Genomic DNA, 22,403 nt, shown 5'->3' with positions numbered 1-22,403 from the left:
TTATTTTTGAGACAGTCTCACTTTGTCACCCTCGGTAGAGTGCAGTGGCGTCACTGCTCACAGCAGTGGGCATAAGTGACCTCAAACACTTGGGCTTAAGTGATTCTCTTGCCTTAGCCTCCCAAGTAGCTGGGACTACAAGCGCCCGCCACAGTGCTGGCTATTTATTTATTTATTTTTATTTCCTTGCTTATTTTTTAATTAATTTTTTTTAGAGACTGAGTTTCACTTTATCGCCTTCGGTAGAGTGCGTGGCGTCACAGCTCACAGCAACTTTCAGCTCTTGGGCTTAGGCAATTCTCCTGCCTCAGCCTCCCGAGTAGCTGGGACTACACCCGCCACATCGCCCGACTATTTTTTGTTGCAGTTTGGCCAAGGCAGGGTTTGAACCCGCCACTCTCGTTTTATGGGGCCGGCACCCTACCCGCTGAGCCACAGGCACCGCCCCTCTTGCTTATTTTTTTATGTTTATTTCTTTCCTTTTTGTTGTTGTTGTTGTTGAGGCAGAGTCCCACCCTACGCCCTGAGCAGAGTGCAATGGCATCACAGGTCACATCTCACTGCAACCTCAGACTCGGGCTGTGGGCATCCCGCTGCCTCAGCCTCCAGAAGCTGCTGGGATTACAGGTCCTTGCCACTGGGCCCGGCTGGGTATTTCCATTTTTTTAGGAGTTAGGGGTCTCACTTTCGCTCAGGCAAGTCTCGAACTCCTGAACTCAAGCAGTTCTCCCTCCTCAGTCTCCCACAGTGTTGGGATTACAGGCGTGAGCCACCGCGCCTGGCACGGCTATTATTTTAGAGACGAGGTCTCGCTCTGGCTCAGGCTGGTCTTGAACTCCTGAGCTCAGGCAATCCATCCGCCTCGGCCTCCCAGAGTGCTAGGATTACAGGTGTGAGTCATTGCGCCCGGCCCAAAAGTATTTTCTTTTTCTTTTTCTTTTTTGTAGAGACAGAGTCTCACTTAACCACCCTCGGTAGAGTGCCATGATGTCACAGGACTCACAGCAACCTCCAGCTCTTGGGCTTTCGCGATTCTCCTGCCTCAGCCTCCCGAGCAGCTGGGACTACAGTCGCCTGTCACAACGCCCGGCTATTTTTTGGTTGCAGTTCAGCGGGGGCTGGGTTTGAACTCGCCGCCCTCGGTATATGGGGCCGGCGCCCTACTCACTGAGCCACAGGTGCCACCCCCAAAAGTATTTTCTGATTCCAAAACTGCAAGCTAATTTTCAGTGCCAGGATGAAATCTACTGCAATAATAAAAATGTAATACCTCCTGGGTGGCGCTTGTGGCTCAAGGAGTAGAGCGCCGGCCCCATGTACCCGAGGTGGTGGGTTCAAACCTGGCCCCAGCCAAAAACTGCAAAAAAGAATAAATAAATGAAAAAAGTTAAAAAAAAAAAGTAATACCTCCATTTACTATTATGGACATTATCAAAGATCTAAATGCCTCACTTTTTTTTTGAGACAGAGTTTCACTTTGTCGCCCTCGGTAGAGTGCTATGGCTTCATAGCTCACAGCAACCTGAAACTCTTGGGTTCTAGCGATTCTCTTGCCTCAGTCTCGCATGTATAGGACTACAGGTGCCCGCCACAACACCCGGCTATTTTTAGAGTCGGGGAGTCTCACTCTGGCTCAGGCTGGTCTCGAACCTGTAAGATCAGGCAGTCCACCCACCTTGGCCTCCCAGAGTGCCAGGATTACAGGTGTGAGCCACCGTGCCCGGTTGTCTCACTTTTTTTTGAGACAGAGCCTCCGTCAGTTGTCCCAGCTAAAGTGTAGGGGTATCATCATCAACCTCAGGCCTAGCCTTTAGAAATCCTCTTACCTCAGCCTCCCGAGTAGGCGGGACTACAGAGTAGCTGGGACTATAGGCGCCCTCTGTTGCCCCACGTAGAGCGCACTGGCGACGTCGTAGCTCTGCGGCAGCTAGTAACTTCTAGGCTCAAGCGATCTTCCTGCCTCAGCCTCCCGAGTAGCCCGGACTACCGGTGCATGGCACCACACTCCTTGAGACGTCTCGCTCTTATTAAAGCTGGCCTCAAATTCCTGATCTCAAACTATTCTCCGGCTCGGCTTCCTGAAGTATTGGATTACAAGGGGCAAGCCAGCGTGCCTGGCCTAAATGCCTCGCTTTTTAGATACAACCACACATGTAAGTAATAATGCAGAGGGGAAAAGTTCCCTTTGCTTGTGCAATATTTTTCTCGTGAAAGCGATTTTCTAATTAGGCTATTCGAGTAAAGTCCTTTTCAGTAGAGATTTCAGAAACAATAGAAAATTTTTTCAGAGACTGTGTTACTGAGAGAACTAATGAGTTTTTTGTGTTAGAGAGTTTGAATTTTATTGTTGTTTTCCAAGAACTGGCATTTGGTTCCACTGATTTACTCTGTTGTTTTTCTCTTTTCAATTTCATTGACTTCTGCTGTTATCTTTTTTTTTTTGAGACAGAGTCTTGTTATGTTGCCCTCGGTAGAGTACTTTAACATCACAGCTCACAGCAACCTCAAACTCGTGGGCTTAAGCTATTCTCTTGCCTCCTGAGTAGCTGGGACTACAGGCGCCCACCACAACGCCGGCTACTTTTGTTGTGGTGGTTGTCGTTGTGTAGCAGGCCCGGCCGGGTTTGAACCCGCCAACCCTGGTGTATGTGGCCAGCACCCTAATCACTGAGCTACGAGCGCAGAGTCTGTTATCTTTATTTTTCCTTTCTTCAGGAGTAATTTTTCTACTTTCCTAATATTTTTTTCATGTAAGCATTTTAATGCTATCGATTTTCTTCTCATCACTACTTTAAGTGCATCTCATACATTTTGACTTGTTGTCTTTGCATTTTTATTCAATTCATAATAGTTTGTAATTTCTTCTTTGGTTTGTGGGTTAGTTAGTGTGTTGGGCTTTTGTTTGGTTTTTTTTTTTTTTGAGATAGAGTTTGAATTTTATTGTTGCCCTGGCTGCAGTGCGGTGGCGTCATCACAGTTTATAGCAACCCCAAACTCCTGGGCTCAAGCGATCCTCCTGCCTCAGCCTCCATGTAGCTGGGACTACAGGCACACACTACCACTCCTGGTTAATATTTTCTATTTTTGGTAGAGATGGGGTCTCACTCTTGCTTAGTTTGTAGTCTGTAATTTCCTCTTTGGCTTGGGGATTAGTTAGAAGTGTGTTGAGCTTTTGTTTGTTTGTTTGTTTTTGAGACAGTCTCACTATGTCACCCTTGGTAGAGTGCTGTGACATCACAGCTCACAGCAACCTCCAACTCTTGGGCTTAAGAGATTCTCTTGCCTCAGCCTCTCAAGTAGCTGGGACTACAGGTGCCCACCACAACACCTGGCTATTTTTTGTTGCAGTTGTCATTATTCGTTTAGCTGGCCCAAGGCTGGGTTCGAACCTGCTATCCTCTGTGTATGTGGCTGGAGCCATAACTACTGTGCTATGAGACAGAGTTTGAATTCTCTGTTGCCCTGGCTAGAGTGTAGTGGTGTCATTACAGCTCACAGCAACTTCAAACTCCTGGGCTCAAGTGATTCTCCTGCCTCCATGTAGCTGGGACTACAGACACACACTACCACTCCTGGTTAATATTTTTGGTAGAGGTGAGGTCTCACTCTTGCTCAGGCTGGTCTCAAACTCCTCACCTTGAGTGATCCTCTGGTCTTCACCTCCCAGAGTGCTAGTATTACAGGTGTGAGCCACTGCTCCAGCCAGAAATGTGTTGTTTAATTTCCAAAATATTTGGGATTTTTCAGATATATTTCTGTTATTGATTTATAGTTTAATTCTATAATGTCAGAGAACATATTTCTGTGATTTAAATTATTTTCAAGTTGTCAAGGTTTCATGGCTTAGAGTATGGTCTATTTTGGTCAATGTTTAAGAGAAATTTGTATTCTGCTGTTGTTGGTTTGGGTACTCTTCTTGAGCCTGTTAATTTGTATCACCCAAGTTTGGGAGTTTTGGTCCATTATTTCTTCACTTTTTATTCTACACCAATTTCATTCTTCTCTCTTTCTGAGACTTTAATGGCATGAATATTAGACCTTTTGATATTTTCCCATAAGTCCCTGAGGTTTCTGCTCATATTTTTCTATATTTTTCTGCTTGTTCTTCAAATTAGATAATTTCTACTGATCTATCTTCAAGTTCATTGATCCCTTCCTCTGTCATTGTCTATTCATTTTGCTATTAATCCCAGTCAGATAAATTTTTAATTTCAAATGTTATATTTTTTAATTATAAAATGTATAATTTTTCCTTTTTATAGGTTTTATGTTCTCTATAGAGTATTTAAAACTCTATGTATTTTTATACAGTGGCCACAGAGTTTGTGTGCAATTTAATTTACATATGAACTTTATGGCCACTCTGTATATATCTCTGCTGAGAATGTCTCTCTTACCATTCATTTCAAGCATGTTTAGCTTTATTTCATGGTACATGGTTGGCATAGCTTTTTTAAAAGTCTCTGAAAATTCTAGCATTCGAGTTATTTCATATTGGTATCTGTTGTCTTTTCTCTTGAAAGTTGGTTGCATTTTCATGGTTCTTTGAATGTATAATAATAACTTTAGGTGAGATCTTGGACATTCTGAATATGTATTGTTTAGACTGTAGGTCTTGTTAAATCCTCTGAAAATAATGATTTCTTTGTTTTTATAAGCAATAACTTGCATAGGTTCAAAATCACAAGTTTTGTCTCAGCTTCTGTAGTTCCAGTGCCAGTTCTGTTTCTAAGCTGATGTTATGCTTTTTTGCATCTGTCCGTGCATGTGCAGCTCATGAGTGAGTTTGAGACTGTGTCAGTTCATGCGCAAAATTGGGATATCCCTTTCACCAGCTCTCCTATAGAATTCCCTTCTACATCCTACAGCCTTCAGGGTCCTGTTTTCCTGGTTCTCTGGCCGGAATGATGTTATTTCCCTTGGAAATTTAGCTAGCCATACTGCTGCCATACAGTTATGAACTGGGGCCACCATTATGTCAAATCCCGGAAAGAAAAAAGAATAAAATCCCTAAAGATCCTATCCCACACTGCCATTGCATGGCTTCACAACTGAGGCCCATCTTATTTAAGCCATGAGAGAAAAGAGAAAACAAAACAGGGAGACTCACCCCCATACAGGTTGCTTCCTTGAGTTTTAATACCTCTTCCTAAATCACCTATTTTTGTTAAATTTTCAGATTCCTCTGGTATTGCTTTTCTTAAAAAAAAAAATTAACTGTTTATTTTGCAACAACTTTTAGATCAACAGAAAAGTTACAGAGATAATACGGTGAGTTCCCAGAAGTAGTTGCTTTTATAATTTTTTCCCAGAGTTTTTAGTTGTAATGAGGATAGACAGGCTCAAGTGGGAGTACTCCACCTTGTCTGGCACTAGGGGGTATTTTGGTATTCTTTCCTTTGGTATTTTGGGCAGAGCATGGTGTGAATTCTTTACAATTTAGGGGCTTGTGCTCTTTGGAGTGAGTTCTCTGAGCTGATTTGGGAAGGATGCTGTGTATCTCATATTGTCATGTCTCCTGTTGTGTTGAGTATTATGGTTCTGGGTGGGAGATCCTTATGTTGTTTGAAGATCATTCCCAGAAAATGTGGTCTCTCAGTTTTGGGGGAGCTTTTTATCTGAATTAGGACTTCTTTTAGATATTTGGGTACGTGTGATAAAGAGTTTGAGAACTCTGAAATACAGAGGGTACCAAAAATGTAAAATTGTAATACTCAGTATGAATAGGAGTCACATTTGAGCACTTCTTGTAATTGCAGAAGTCAAATGTGACTTGAGTATTACAATTCTAATACATTTATTTTCTTTTCTTAAAATGTGTATAGACTTTTTGGCACTGTGTGCATGTATATGTTCAATGGGTGAAGTTTCTAAGAACCTTGTGTTTCTGTGTTGTCCTATGACATGAGGACCCTGGGTTGCTTGGGATGTATTTCCAGTGACGTCTCTGTTCCTTTTAGGGGGTCTCATCACCAGGGTGTGATGTCTCTAACTTACTAAAGCCCCAGTGACTGAAGTCTGTATGTAAAAGGAATGCAATCTCTAAGGCATTTGTTGTATGTGTACTTGGGTGTGAGGTCCCTGAGATGATTTTTGGTGTCTGAATCTTAGGATATAAATTCCCAGAACTCTTTTGGCATCTGTCTTGCAAAATGTGAGGTCCCTGAAGCATTTGGGGTATGTTTGCAGACATGATGTAGCTATTCTTTTTTCTTTCTTTTCCCTTTCCCTTTCTTTTTTTTTTGTAGAGACAGAGTCTCACTTTATCGCCCTCAGTAGAGTGCTATGGCATCACAGCTCACAGCAACCTCCAACTCCTGGGCTTAGGCGATTCTCTTGCCTCAGCCTCCTGAGTAGCTGGGACTACAGGTGCCTGCCCCAATGCCCAGCTGGCCAGGGCTGGGTTTGAACCTGCCACCTTTGGGGCTAGTGCCCTACCCACTGAGTCACAGGCGCCGCCCCCCCTTTTTTTGAGACAGATTCTCACTTTGTGGCTCTGGGTAGAATGCTGTGGCCTCATAGCTCATAGCAACCTCAAACTCTTGGCCTCAGACAATCCTCATGCCTCAGCCTCCGGAGTAGCTGGGACTACAGGTGCCTGCCACAACATCCAGATAGTTTTTCTATTTTTAGTAGAGATGAGGTCTTGCTCTTGCTTAGGCTGGTCTCGAACTTGTGAGCTCAGGAAATCCATCTGTCTTGGCCTCCCAGAGTTCTGAGTTCTAGGATTACAGGCGTGAGCCACTGAGACCAGCTGATGTCTCGGTTCTTTCTGGAAGATCTTAATTCCAGGGCTTATGTGTCTGTTTAATTAGGAGCTGTGTCCAGTGTATGAGTTACCTTGACTGTGTCATAGGATTTGAGGCCTCTGGACTATCTGGGGGTCCGTATCACGGTGTGAGGTCCCTGGGATATTAGTGGATCTGTGTGCCAGAGTGTAAGGTTTCTGAGCTCTTTGGGGATCTGTCTGTGGGGTGTGAAGTCTCTCAACGGTGGAAGTTGGGGACGAGGGCATGAAGTCTCTGAGATGCCTTATGGTTTCTGTCTCAATGAATGAGATCACAGAAGTGTTTGGATTCTGTTTCCCAGGGTTGGAGTCTCCAACATTTGAAGGAATGTGTGTACCAGGCTGTGAGGCCATAGAATTATTGGGTCTGCGCCTTAGTGGGTCTGTACTGGGTGTGTGGTGTCTGAGCTCTTTGGGGATGTATGTCCAGGGCATGTAATCTCTGGAATGTTTTGCATTGTTTTTCAAGAATTTGAGGTTTTTTTTCTGGGCTTGGTTGATGTCACGGCACTCTAGCCTGGGCAACAGAATGAGACTCTGTCTCACAAAAAGAGTTTGAGGGCTCAGTGCCCATAATTTAGTGGGTAGGGCACTGGCCACATACACTGGAGCTGGTGGGTTTGAACCCAGGCTGGGCCAGCTAAACAACAATGACAACTGCAACAAAAAAATAGCCTGGTGTTGTGGCAGGTGCTTGTCGTGCCAGCTACTTGGGAGGCTGAGGCAAGAGAATTGCTTAAGCCCAGAAGTTTGAGGTTGCTGTGAGCTGTGACGCTACGGCACTCTACTGAGGGCAACATAGTGAGACTCTGTCTCAAAAAAAGAGTTTGAAGTTTTTGAACCATATATGAGATTTTTGTCCCAGACAGTGAGGTCTCTGTTCAGTTTGGGGTATGCTTCAGAGTGTGATATTTCTGAGGTATCTGGAGGGGGAGGTGTCTCTGTGGCTAGGTGCAAGTTTTGTGAGCTGTTTGAATTATTATCCCTTGGGTGAAAGAACTCACAACACTCCTGGGGTCTGTGTTTTTCAGTGCAAATCTCTGAGGTGGTTCTGCACCTGTGTCCTAACATGTGCATCTCTGAGTTTTTCTGGGTTATGTTTGTTTCTGGTATGATGATTATTGTTTTTGAGTCTGTGTGCAGGCAATGAGGTTTCTTAGCTGTTTGGGAATCTGAGCTGTCTAAAGGGTATTAATTGTCTGAGTTCTCTCAGGATCTGTGTTCCATGCCATGAAATCCTTGTGTCATCTGTGTTCCAAGGTGTGAGGTCTATTTCTTCAATAGACCTCTTAGTGGTCTATTCCTAGGGTATCAGGTCTCAGAGTTTGTTTGGGTTTGTGTCTGAAATTGGAGTTTTCTTTGCTAATTTGTTTCTGTGAAATTTTTGAGCTATTTAGAAACCTTTTAGGAATCTGTTACCATGGTAGGAAGTTTCTGAATGGTTCTGTAGTCTGTGTCTAAGGTATGAGGTGTCTGAACTCTTTGGTTAACTGGCGACTGTCCAGGTTATGAGGACTCTGAGATTTTTGAGTAATTCTGGTACTGCTTCTAGGCATGAGGTTTCTTATTTTTTTAATCATCTCAGTTCCAGAGAGTGAAGTATCTCTATGAGGGATACATTTCCAGGCAGCAAGGTCAAGGAGCTGTATCAGTATCTCTTTACCAAGGTGTGAGGTGTCTACATTTTTGAATGTCTGTGTTCCTGAGTATGGAGTCTCATGGGCTATTTGGGGTTCATTTCTAGGGTCTGAAGTCTTTGATCTATTTATGGGTCTTTGTGCCAGCTTGTGAGGTCTCTGAAATGTTTTGAGGTCTCTGCCCAAGATATGTGGTCTCTATGTTGTCAAGAACACTGTCACAGGTTTTGGGGTGTCTGAGATGTTTGGGAGCCTTTGTTAACAGAGTGTTAAGTCTCTGAGCTGTTTTGAAACCTTTCTTCCAGGATGTAAGGTCTCTGAGTTTTCGAATGGCTGTGTTCCTGAGGGTGTTGTAGAAGTGTTTATGACTTGTGTCACAAAGTCTGGCCGCTCGGAGCTATCTGAGTGCAAGATCTCAATACTTCGCAGGGCTGGTCTGTTCTAATGCTATGAGTATTTTGAGCATTTTTTCCCCACTTGCTTTTCCTCCATTAACAGCATGTTCTTTACGTGGCCCTTCTAGCCAATATGGGTGTGTCACCTTCATTTTGTTTGTGTTTAGGCCTATTAACTGTTTTGTGGTCTCTGTCAAGTATATATGGTTTTTGCCCATACTATTTATCCACATCAGTGGTTCTCAATTTTTCTAATGCTGCGACCCTTTAATATGGTTCCTGTGGATCGCAACCCACGGGTTGAGAACCGCTGATCTACATGCTAGGTGGCAAGGTTTCTGAGCTGTTTTGGAGTCTGTGTCTAGGATGTGAGTTACATGAGCTGTTTGGGATTTGTATCTCAGTGTGGGAGGTCACTGAGGTGCACTGGACTCTTTGTCCCAGACTATAAGAGATCTCTGAAGATGTTAGTAGGAGTTTGTGACCAGAGGATGAGGTCTATGAAATGACTGGGAATCTATGTTCCATTATATGAATTCTCTGAGATTTTTGCCAGTCTTTAGCCAGAGTGTGAGGTATCTGGGATGTTTTGTGGTCTGTATTCACAGTGTGAGATTTCTGAACTATTTGGAGCTCTGTGTCCCGTGGTGTGAGATCTCTGAACTCTTTTTGCTATGTCCAATGATGTAAAGTCTCTGAGCCATCTGGGGTTTGTTTCCAGTAATGAGGTCTCACTCTGTTTTATAGCTAACTGGTACTCCATGGTATATCTTTATTCATTTGCCTTCCCTCCAGTTATTTGCTTCTCCCATTTTTGTGCACACAGACCCGCGGGTGCGCACGTGTGTGTGTATTTCCTTAGACAAATACTTAGAAGTGGAATTGTCAGACCTAAGGAGTCGTATTCAGCAAACCCCCTTTGAGCACCTACTGCCTGCCGGGCAGTTTTAGGCACTGAGGAGGCCCCAGGGAACCAGAAATCCACATATTGCTACCCTAGTGGTGCTGACATTCCAGTGTGTGTGTGTGTGTCTCTCCGTTCTTTATTTTGATAATTGTTGCAGGACAAATGCATACTTCCATCAGTGGCCTCAGGGCAATAAATGCCCGTTTATGGGCTGGGGCTCCACAGTAAGGGGTTACATGCTTGGGTCTTTGCTCTCAGCGAGATCATTTGGGTAAGGGCTGGGACGGTCCATTGCCAGACGTGTGGAGGATGGAAAAAGTGCTGGAACGTGGGGGGAAGGAAGACAATAAGAGTTTATCCAGTTGTGTTGGGATGAACGGAAGTTGATTTACGCGACGTTGTCCTGAAAGAGTCCTTCCTAGGTAGCACACAAAAGAAGAACATGAGGGGCAGGAATAAAGAGTTAAAGATGAGACAGTGTAGCTCCAGATAATTGCGTGACAAATATATGGAACAGTTCACTCGGTGAGGTACCACAGGGGAGGATCATGTGTTTTGGAGGATACCACTGTGTCTGTAGTGACAGGAAAGGTCTCATCCCGCGAGTGCATCGGCCTGTACCCTAGACAGAGAACAGAATGGCCCTGGTTTGACTAACTCCAGGCCCGGGCGGACCCCACTATCAGTCTAGAGTTCTCCACTTGTCTGAAAGCCGCCGCCGCCGCGGCCATTGCCATGAATTTATATCTGGTCCCGCCTGCTTTGACGCTATAGATTCGAATCAACTGCGGAGATAGGGTGGGGTGGAAAGCCGCGAAACGGTGATTGGGTCTAAGGATGAGTTGAGTAGGGCGGGATCAGGTCCCGATCTGAGCTATGATTAGTCACTGCAAGATTTCCTACACAAGCTCTTCCAGGGTATCGTTCTTTTCCGGAATTACTTTGTGGCGGCGAGCTGGGTCCTCCGGCTCTGTGCTCCCATTGGTTGCCCGTTCTGCGCAGGCGTTATAGCTCCTGGGTTGGCGTTCAGGGTTGCCGAGGCAGGGCTTCGGCTTCTGGAGACTGTAGGTTCGAATCCCCTTTAGGAACTTCAACTTGAGCACCTGTAAAAGAAGCTGGCATTATTGGCTTGTACTCAAGGGCTAGCACAGAGTGTGTCGGGTAATCATTTCCATTCTCTTCTACTTACTCTTTTTTTTCTTTAAGCAATGCTTATTGCATCCCATTATTTTGATTTCAGGACCCACTCACTGTTCACAACAGCACTAAGAAAAACTCTCCAGGGTCCCTGGCAACTGGCTTTAAGCTACCAGTAGGTCTGTGTATAGCAGATAAGGTTCAAGGCAATCTCTTGATCCTCCTCCTGCCCCCCCCGCCCCCCCCGCCCCCCCCCCTCCGCCCATGACTTGGAGGCTTCCTGCCCCTTCTGGACCAGGCCTGACCAGGAGGTAGGGAGGGAGAGAGAGAGAAGTAGGGCGAGGGAGAGGGCCATAAAGGACTAACAAGAAGCATGGTTTCATGCTCTGGGATGGTGAGGGGCCTGTGGAAATTAAAAGAATTTTGGAGAAGGGCAAGACAATTCAAAAGAGTACACTTTTAATGGTGGGATTTTAAGCATCAGGCAGGGGAGCTGTTTACCTGAGTGAAGGTAAATAGAAAGTGGTTCTCAAGTCAGATCATTTCATCATAATGTAGTTGTTACACTCTGTGTGCAATTTGAAGGACTGTGTTCAGCTTGTGAAATCTCTGACTTGTTTAGAATCTCAGTTCAGATTATAACATCTCTAAACAGGGTGCGAAGTCTCTCTGCCATTTGGAAATCTGTCTTAGGAGTTTGGATCTTAAAGATGTTTGTAGGTCTTTGTCCCAGGATATGAAGTTGGGTATTTGTCTTTGGATGTGCAGGGTTTTTCTTCTCTTAAAATCAAATTCCATTTTTTTTCCACTGGCATTTCTCTGACTGCTGGGGGGCTTAACATTGTTTATGTATTTGGTGGCAGGATGTATTTAAGTTTTATAAACTCTCTTTTATGTTACTTGGTCATTTTTCTTTTTAAAAAATTTTAAAATCATTTTAGACTTACAAAAAGATAACATAAAAGGCACAGAGAGTTATTATCTACCCTTCACCCAGCTTCCCCTAATGAGAACAACTTACATGACCATAGCATAGTTTTTAAAACCAGGAAACGAATGATGCTGTTGTTCATGAGCTGCTGTCCAAGTACTAGGTATCTTTGTTCAAGGTGCGAAATATCTGAGCTCTTCAGACTCAGAACTCTCTTGGGTTTTGTGTCCCATGATGTGATGTCTCTGATTGTTTGGTCTATGTTTTTAGATTCTAGATTTTCTTGGTGATCTTTGTCTCCCAGAATATGATGTCTTTGCTCTACTATTTTAGAGGTCTTTTCAAGGCTTATCTTTTCTGGCCTATGTGGGCTTCTGTGTTGAGGGTGTGAGGTCTCTGAGCACTTTGAGAGGATTGTGTTTAAATCTGGGTGCACTTTCAGCTGGTGTTTATTGGCCTCTATTAGAGATTTTGAGGTCAGTAAATACATTAATGTTCTGTATCTAGGGCAGAGTTACTAAACCTCAAGATTATTAACATTTTGGACTGGAAAATTCTTTGTCATCGTGGGCTGTTACATGCATTGCAGGGTATTGCATTAGTTTACTAGAGTTGCTGTCATAACAAGTACCACAATCTGGGTAAACAACAGAAATGTATTGTCTCATAGTTCTGGAGGTTGGAAGTCTGACAGGTGTTGACTTGGTTGGTTCCTTCAGGTTGAAATCTCTGCCTTCATCTTTATCTGGCATTTCCTTGTGTGTGTTTCCATCCAAATTGGATTAGGGGCCCACCCTACTACAGCAAGACCTCATTCTAACTTAATTAATTACATCTTCAACAACCCTATTTCCAAGTATGGTCATATTCTGAGGTACTGGAGGTTAGAACTTCAACATATGAATTTGGGGGGAGGACACAATTATACCTATAAGATATGTTTAGCATGAGAGGAAAAAGAAGGTGGAGGTCAGGGGAGAAGAGAGTAGCTCCTGACATCCAGAAGTGGGCCTGGCACCCACAGATAGGCTGTGTTTTTCTCCTGTCAGACAAAATCTCACAGAATACCAGCCACAGATAAGGTTGGTCTGAGGCCATGATAAAATGAGATAAAGCAAAGCTACTTTATTTTTTAAATTTTAAAACATTTTTATGTCATACGGATAATGTGCCAATGTTGTAACCAGATTTGAATGAAGCACATCTCGCACATGAACATGAAAATTGTGCTTGTGAGCTACAGAAGGATCCCAATAATTGTGCTTGTGAACTACAGAAGGATCTCAAAGTTACTTTATAATGTTGTTTAAACATAGCCAAAAGTAAGGGTGCTGTGTCATCCATAAGATACCAAACATCCCCCTCTCTTGGTTAAAATGAGTGACTGCTGCTTTTTTACCAATTACAGTGTCAGACTCACTTTAGTCAGCCCTCCCTATAGATTAAGATTTATTGAGATACCCAGTCATAAAATTTCCCTCATTTTCTGATAGCATCCAATCTAGAATGAGCCCCCACTTCCTTAGATCCTCCCCCAAACTACTCAACTAAAGCCCTGATACTGTAATTGGTTATTTCTAGACTCTTACTGAGATGTCTCATGGCGAACCATGGAGTATATTCTCCTGCAATGAGTAATGATCCCAACTTGTTTAACCACAGGTATGTTCCTGGTAGGGGGGTCTGTGGCCAAAGGGCACGCACAAATAGCATCCCTGGCTTTGACCCACTGGGTGCCAGGGATGCTGTTTGTCAGTCGTGACAGCCAGAATGTCCGCAAATATTGCCAGATGTTCCTTGGAGGGCAAAATTGCCTCTGATTCAGAACTACTGGAAGCATATGATATGTTTAGCAACGTGGGGAGTTTCTGCCTGAGATTTGTGTTCTCTGAGAGGTGTTTGTTTCTCAGAGTCTCTGGGCTATCTTAGGGTTTCTGCTTTAAGCTCTGAGCCCTTTGGGGGTTCTGTGTTAGGAAGGAGTAGCCTCATCATGAACCAAAATATAGATTGAGGTACATGTGGACATATCCCCTGCCGTGCCTCACACTACCTGGGACATAGGCCAGTTCAGAAAGACAGTGAGAAGCAGGAGTCACAAGATTGGTTGTGAATGCCTCCTCCATAGGGTTGGAGTTCATAGCATTCCTGGAATCTTTGTCTAGATCATGAAGTACAAGTGACCTGCTTCCTTCAGAACCTCTGTCTTACCCTCTGTTCTGAAGGTCAGAGTCTCCTTTGACAATGTTTCTGCAGCTTGTGTTGTAGAGAGATGTTTATTTTGTGTCTTCTGATACTAGCCATGGCATGGGGACTCCTGTCTCTCAGGATGGACATTGCTCAGATGGATGTTGGAGTCTGTCTTCTCTCACTCAGGTTTACAATAACCCAGTACAAATGAGTTTTGGAGCCTGGAACCCCGGAGTCTTGGTTGGATGGCAGGAGAGTTTAGCTTTTTGGATTTTCTTTTTGAACCTTAATTTGGTATGCTAGGGTTTTTATAAGACTGGTCGGAGTCAGGACAGTACACAGTCTACTCATCTATGATCCCCTGATTTCGACTTCTTCCCCCTAGGCACACATTTTTTCTAAAAGCAGAATGAAGGGCTGGGGAAGGTGAAGAAAGCAAACTAAGTAAATGGGGCCAGTGATTGTCTCATTGGAATGTAGTATTAGGATCTGCACCTGAAGAGTGGTTACGGTGCCAGCCACATACACCAAGGCTGGCAGGTTCCCTGGCAGGTTCGAAACCGGCCTGGATCAGCTGAACAACAATGACAACTGCAACAAAAAAATAGTCGGGTGTTGTGGCAGGCGACTGTAGTCTCAGTTACTCAGGAGGCGAGACAAGAGAATCACTTAAGCCAAGGAGTCTGAGGTTGCTGTGAGCTGTAACGCCACGGCACTCTACCGAGGGCGACATAGTGAGACTCTGTCTCAAGAAAAAAAAAAAAAAAGAATATAGTAGTAATCTACAAGCGTTGTTTAATATAAATGAATATTGTGTTCAAGAAATAGAAAATACTCCACAGAATTATGTATCCATCTCTAGGAAACCCAATTTTCCTTTGGCTGTTCTCTTGAGAACACACGTAACATGAGGCAAGGCTGCACAGTGAGGAAAAAAAAAAACGTGTTCCTCTTCTGAAAATGATAAACCTTGTTAAAGAGAGACAGGTTTATACATTTATGTGAAAGGCATGGTATGAGCTCCAGAGGAAAGATTTGGTGGAGGGTGCAAGGCCTCAGTGGCTTGACCAAGAAGTCTCCAGAGAAATAAAAAAAATTGGACTAAATAAAAATGAAAATAAACCTTAAAAATCTGTGGAATGCAGCAAAGCAGTGCTTATTTATATAAATTTAAAAGGCACTCTGGCTTCTGTTGTGCTCATTCTTCGATCATTTACTCTAGTGGAAGCCAGCCACCATGTTTTGAAGATACTCAGGCAGTCTCATGGAGAGATCCACATACTACAGAACTGAGGCACTCAGCCAAAAGCCAGCACTACCTTAGCAATCACAGGAGTGGTCCAACTTGGAAGTGGAGCATCTGGCCCCAGTCAAGCCTTCAGATGACAGCAGCCTAAGAAACCAAAGCCAGAACCACTCAAGTTGCTCTTGGATTTCTGATTCCCAGAAACTGTGCGAGATAATTATGTTTACTATTGTTTTAAGCCAATAAATTTGGTAGATAATTTGTCATGCAGCAATAGTTAATTCATAAATGGTTATTCTGAGCTCTTGGAGGGCCTGTCCAGGGTTCGAGACTTCTGAGCTTTGTCATGGCTTGTCCATGCTATGATTTCTGGATTTGGGGGACATTCTGTGTTTCACATTTTTAGGTCTCTGATCTTTCTGGTTTCTCTCTTTGGGTGTTTAGATCTCTGAACTATTTGGAAATCTATGTTCCAAGATATGGGGATTCTGGGCCGTCTTTCTGTGTATGTCCAGAATGTGATTGTAACTATTTGGGATCCTTAATCCCAGGGTGTGATGTCTCTAACATGCTTTCTACTTGGCTCCAGGATTAGAATTCTCTGAGCTCTCTGGCAGTCTGTGTTCTAGATGTGAGGTCATTGGGGTGTTTGGGAGCCTGTATCTCAGGTTTCATATCCATGAACTCTTTGGAGGATTGTATACTGGTTTTGTTTATTTTTTGAGATGTATAGATTTTTTTTTTTTTTTTGGTAGAGACAGAGTCTCACTTTATGGCCCTTGGTAGAGTGCCATGGCATCACACAGCTCACAGCAACCTCCAACTCCTGGGCTTAAGCTATTCTCTTGCCTCAGCCTCCCAAGTAGCTGGGACTACAGGCGCCCGCCACAACGCCCAGCTATTAGATGTATAGATTTTTAAATCCCAAGAGAAGACATTACCAAGGTGACTGGGGTCTGCATCCAAGACAGTAGGTGTCAGAGCTGTTTGAGTCATTAAATCCCTGGATATGAAGTCTCTAATCTGTTTGAGAGTCTGTGTCCAGACATTGATATTTCTGAACTTAAGGACAGAGGGAATTAGTTCTCTGAACTGTTTATGAGTATATGTCTCAGGGTGTAAGTCTCCTGAGCTATTTCTCGGTATGCCTTGCATGTTTGTAGTTGTATGTCACAGTGTATGAGGTCTCTGTTCATTGTATATGTGCCAAGGTGTAAGGTATCTGAGCTCTTTGCATGTGTATGCCCAAGAATGTGAGGTCTCTTATCTATTTGCATCTGTAATTCCCAGAATAAAAGCTTTCTTATTTCTTTGTAGGTATATATTCCAAGATGTGAGTTCTATGATCTATTTGGATATGTATGTGAGGTTTCTGTTGTGCTTTGGGGCATGCATCCAATGTTGTAAGTTTTCTGATCTGCTTGCAAAAAATATGTATGAGGTCTCTGATCTGTTTTTGGTTTTACATCCCTGGATGTTATTAGATCTCTGATCTTTTTGTGGGTATAGTGCCAAGATAAGAAAGAGGTTTCTGAACTCTTTGAGGGTATATTTCCCTGGCTGTTGTATTTCTTTTTTAGTTGTACTGACTAAGGATGTGAGTACTCTGATGTGTTTGTTGCAGAATACAAGGACTATTCTTTTGGAGGGCTCGTGTCCCAAGGTGTGAGGTCTCTGCCATGGCTGTGGGTGTATGTCCCAGAATATGGAATCTATGTGAGTATATGTCCCAGAATACGAGGTCTCAGATCTGCCCTATTCCTATGTATGTTCCAATATGTGAGATGTCTCTTCATGGGCATATCTCAAGGGTATGAGTTTCTGATATTTTTGTGGTTATATGTCCCAGGATATGAGGTCTCTGATCTCTTTGGGGTGAATATCTCAGAGTGAGTTCTCAAGCCTGTTTGTGGCTACATGAGCTAGGATGTAGGTCTTCGATCTCTTTGGGGGTGTGTGTCCCATGGTATGAAGCCTCTGAGCTCTTTGTTGGTATGTATCCAGAAGTGTGAGGTGTCTGATCTGTTTGGTAGTATTGGTATATTTCCCATGATGTGAAGTACTGGTACGTTTGTTGCTATATATTAGTATGAGTCTATCTTCACGGGTGTATGTCAAAGTCAATTTGTGGGTGTATTTCCTAGGGTGTGAGGTCTTTGATCCCTTTCTAGGTATATGTCCCCATGTAAGAAGTCTCTGATCTGTTTGTCCACATATGTCTCTGTATGTAAGATCTCTAATCTGTTCATGAATATACTGAGAGTTTGAGGTCTTTCCTTTCTTTATGGTTATAATCCCCAAATGTGATGACTGTGTTGTGTTTGTGGTTGTATGTCCTAGAATTTTAGGTATCCGTGTGTTTCTGCAAGTTCGTCCCAGGATGTGAGATCTCTGATCTGTTTATGGGTATATGTCCCAGGATTTAAGTGAGGTTGAGGTCTCTGACATGTTTGTGGATGTGTGTCCTGCAGTGTGAGGTCACTGATATGTCTGTGTAGGGCTGGGCATGGTGGCTCATGCCTGCAATCCCAGCACTCTGGAAGGCCGAGGCTGGTGGCTCGCTTGAGCTCAGGAGTTCAAGACCAGCCTGAGCAAAAGTGAGACCCCATGTCTAAAAAATAGCTGGACATTGTGGCAGGTGCCTATAATCCCAGCTACTTGGGAGGCTGAGGATCACTTGTGTCTAAGAGTTTGAGGTTGCTGTGAACTATGATACCATGGCACTCTACCGAGGATGACCAAGTGAGACTCTGTCTCCAAACAAAACAAAACAAACCTGATATGTCTGTGCATATGTGTCCCAGGATTTGAGGTTTATAATGTGCTTGTCATTTTGTAATTACCACCATGTAAGGTGTCTTTCATGGGTATATGCCAAGAGTAGAAGTCCTCTGATAGGTTTGTGATTGTATGAACCTGGGTGTGAAGTCTCTTATCTGTTTTGGGGTGTATGTCTCCATGTGTGAGATCTATGAGGTCTTTTTGGGCACGTGTCCCACAGTGTGAGGTCCCTGATCTATTTGGGGGTCTGTTTACCAGGATATGAGGTTTATGATCTTTTTCTCATTGTGTGCCCGAGGATGTGAGGTCTGTGGCTGTCATTGTGTGTCCTGTTATGTGAGGTCTTTTTCATGGGCACATGTGAAATATGTAAGGTCTCTGAGCTATCTGTGGTTATATGTCTCTGGGTATGAGGTCTCTGATCAGTTTGTGGATTTAATCCTAGAGTTTGACATCATCAATCTGTTTGCAGGTTTATGTCCTATGATATGATGTCTCTAATCTTTCTTTTCAAGGGTATATGCCCCATGACATGGGACATCTCATCTATTCCTCTGTGTTTCCAATTGTGATGGCTGTCATCTGTGCGAGGGTGTGTATTCCATGATGTGAGGCCCCTATGTTTTTGCAGTTGTATTCCAAAGGATATGAGCTCTCTCATCTCTTTTGGATGTATCACAATTTGAGAGGACTCTGCTTCACTTCTGAGTTTATTTCTCAGTATGTAAGGTCTCTGATCAGTTTGTGGTATGTACTTCAGGATTTGAGGGTTTTATTTTATTTTTTTTTAATATTTTTATTTTTTTGAGACAGAGTCTCAAGCTGTCACCCTGGGAAGAGTGCCGTGACATCACAGCTCATAGCAACCTCCAACTCCTGGGATTAAGTGATTCTCTTGCCTCAGCCTCCCAAGCAGCTGGGACCACAGGCACCCGCCACAACGCCCGGCCATTTTTTGGCCACAGTTGTCATTATCGTTTGGCAGGCCCGGGCCAAATTCGAACCTCTGGTGTATGTGGCTGGCACCTTAGCCGCTTGAGCTGCAGGTGCTGAGCCTAGGATTTGAGTTCTTTCTGAATATACATACTAGGCTCTGAGGGCTCTCACATGTTTAGATATATGCACCACGGGTATATAACCTAATCTGTTTAGTTATGAATGTCCAGGGTCTGTGGTTTCAAAGAGTTTGTTGTGAGTGTATATCCCTTGGTCTAAATCCTCTAATCTCTTTGTGGGTACATGTCCCTAGATATGAGCTCTATTATCTCTTTGTGGGTGTATGTCACAAGATATTAGTTCTATGATCTGTTTATGGTTCCTTTTCTTCACATGTCTGGTTTCTCATGTGCTTGTGCATGTATGTTACAGCAAACATATGAGATCTCTGATTGTAGATGGTTTCTGATGTGTTCTGGAGTACGTCCTATGATGGGAACTCTCTGACCTGTTTGTTGGTGTGTGTCTTAGAGTATAAGGTCTCTAATCTCTTTGTGGGTAGATATTGCAGGTTTTGAGGTCAGTGGTCTCTTTGTGGCTACATGTCTAGATTGCGAGGTCTCTAATCTGTTGAGTTGTATCCCAACATGAGAACTCCCTGATCTTTTTTGTGGGTATATGCCTAATGATGTGAAGATTTTGATCAGTTTTCTAGTGAATGAACCAGGTTGTGAGGACACTGACGTGTTGGAGGGGATTTTTTCAGGATGTGAGTTCTATGGTCTGTTTCTGAATATGCATCCTAGGATGTGATGTCTCAGAGCTATTTGTGGATGTACATCCTAGGCATGAGTTTTCTCAGCAGTTTTCCCAGCTGTTTATGGGTATATGTCCCAGGTTGTTAGATCTATGATGCTTTTGTTATTACTTGCAAGAATATAAGATTTCCTATTTGTATGCATGCATATATATATATATATCAGGTTGCAGGGTTTATTATTATTTTTTAAAGTCATTGATATAGTTTTTGTTGGGTTTTGCTTTTTTTTTTTGAGACAATCTCACTTTGTCACCCTCTGTAGGGTGCTGTGGCGTCAGAGCTCACAGCAACCTCAAACTCTTGGGCTCAAGAGAGCCTCTTGCCTCAGCCTCCTGAGTAGCTGGGACTACAGGCACCCACCACAATGACCAGCTATTTTTAGAGATGTGGGTTTCCCTCTGGCTCAAGCCTGTCTTGAACTCGTGAACCCAGGCAGTCCACCTGCCTCGGCCTCCCAGAGTGCTAGGATTATAGGTGTGAGCTACCACACCTGGCCAGGGTTTTGCTTTTTTGTTGAGTGAAGAGATAAACCAGCGGAGAAAGAGGTTGAGGGTAGGTAAGGCTTGTGGAATACAACCTTGTTTAGCCATTCCATAAAGTAAACCACCATTTCCAAGGTGTGTAGAGTGATAAGAAACATTCGATTTATAATTCCCTCTTCAAGGAGCTACCAGCTTAGGGAACAAAGACCACAACTCATGCTGTCTCTGTTCCTGTAACAATATGCAGGTGGGTCTCCTGCAAGTCCGAGGGATGGTTCAGGTCTCTCAGAACATCTATCTATCCGGTTCACCTACAGGTGATCTCCCCTGATTCAGAAATACCAGGCAGTATCACTTCTTTCCCTGGTTCTCCCTTTTTTTTTTTTTCCTTGAGACAGAGTCTCACTATGTCATCCTGGGTAGAGTACTATAGCGTCATAGTTCACAGCAACCTCAAACTCTTGGGCTTAAATGATTCTCTTGCCTCAGCCTCTCAAGTAGCTGGGACTAAAGGTGCCCGCCACAACGCCCGGCTATTTTTTTTGTTGCAGTTGTCATTGTTGTTTAGCAGGCCTGGACCAGGTTTGAACCTTCCAGCCCCAGCGTATGTGGCTGGCGCTCTAACCACTGAGTTATGGGCACTGAGCCTTTTTTTTGAGACAAGAGTCTCAAGCTGTTGCCCTGGGTACAATGCCATGGCATCATAGCTCACAGCAACCTCCAATTCTTGGGTTCAAGTGATCCTCTTGCCTCAATTTTTCTATTTTTTTAGTAGAGACGGGGGTCTTGCTTTTGCTCAGGCTGGTCTTAAACTTGTGAGCTCAGGCAATCCACCAGCCTTGGCCTCCCAAAGTGAGCCACCACGCCCGGCCTGGTTCTCCTTTTTCAAGTCAGAACTGCTCTTGAATGGGGGAGAAGTCCACAAACCTAAAATGATGTGAAACTTTAAAGACATGATTTCTGCAATACTACTTGAGATGGTTGAAGTTAAAATGTCTGTTAGAACCTTATACAATATTTAAAATCAGATCACACCAATGATTTCAACCTTCAATGGCATTTTATTTTAGATATTTCTATGTATTACATAGGTATTAATTTCCTTCCTTTTACCCCTGCTCCTCTCCTGAGAATCCAAAAAAAAAAAAAAAAAATTAAAAAACTGAATGTACAAAAATCTGTTATCTAATTTCTCTAAAGTCTTAGGTTAAAAAAACTTATGTGGTGTTTCTCCTTAATGAGAATACTGCTTTTCTTGTCTTTCTTTTCTTTCTTTTTTTTTTTTTTTTTTAGACAGAGTCTCACTTTATTGCCCTCGGTAGAGTGCTGTGGTGTCACAGCCCACAGCATCCTCACTCCTGGGCTCAGGCAATTATCTTGCCTCAGCTTCCTGAGTAGCTGGGACTATAAGCACCTGCCACAAAACCCGGCTATTTTTTGTTGCAGTTTGGCCAGGGCTGGGTTCGAACCTGCCACTTTCAGTATATGGAGCCCGTGCCCTATCCACTGACCCACAGATGCTGCCCATCCTTTCTTTGCCTTTTCCTTTCCTTTTTTTCTTTTTCCTTTCCTTTCCTTTCCTTTTTTTGAGATAGAGTCTAACTCTGTCACCCAAGCTAGAGTGCTATGGCATCACAGCTCACAGCAACCTCAAACTCTTGGGCTGAAGAGCCCTTAGCCTCCCATGTAGCTGGGACCACAGATGTGTACCATAACACCTGGCTAGTTTTTCTATTTTAATAGAGACAGAGTCTGACTCTTGCTTAGGCTGGTCTTGAACCCCTAAGCTCAAAAAGTCCCCTGCCTGGGCCTCCCAGATTGCTAGGATTACCCGACTGAGCCACCACATCTGGCCAATACAATGAGTGCTGCACAGTTTTAAAATTGATAACTAACATAGATTCCTAATCCATGTTTCCTGGAGAAATGGATTTCCTTTTTGTGTATGTGGCTTAGGGGTTTCTTTCTTTCCTTTTTGTGTATGTGGCTTAGGGGTTTCTTTCTTTCCTTCTTTTAATTTTAGATTAATATGAGGGTAAAAATGATGAGGAGCACAATGGAATGATATACAGAACAATCTCCAACCCTCTGGGGGAAGGGCTCAGCTACAGATTGAACTTTGGCTCTTATTTTAGTTAGTTCATTCATTCATTCATT

The 22,403-nt window shown here is 43.5% G+C and overlaps 1 pseudogene; it reads right to left on the bottom strand.

The window, feature by feature from the left end:
- Window positions 1-12,947: 12,947 nt before the first annotated feature.
- Window positions 12,948-13,076, bottom strand: LOC128578903 (uncharacterized; annotated as a pseudogene).
- Window positions 13,077-22,403: the final 9,327 nt, after the last annotated feature.

This window comes from Nycticebus coucang, chromosome X, assembly GCF_027406575.1.
Source record: "Nycticebus coucang isolate mNycCou1 chromosome X, mNycCou1.pri, whole genome shotgun sequence".
Lineage (NCBI taxonomy): Eukaryota > Metazoa > Chordata > Mammalia > Primates > Lorisidae > Nycticebus > Nycticebus coucang.
Note: the sequence above shows the minus strand (reverse complement) of the source record. Positions and strands in the feature narration are given on the sequence as shown.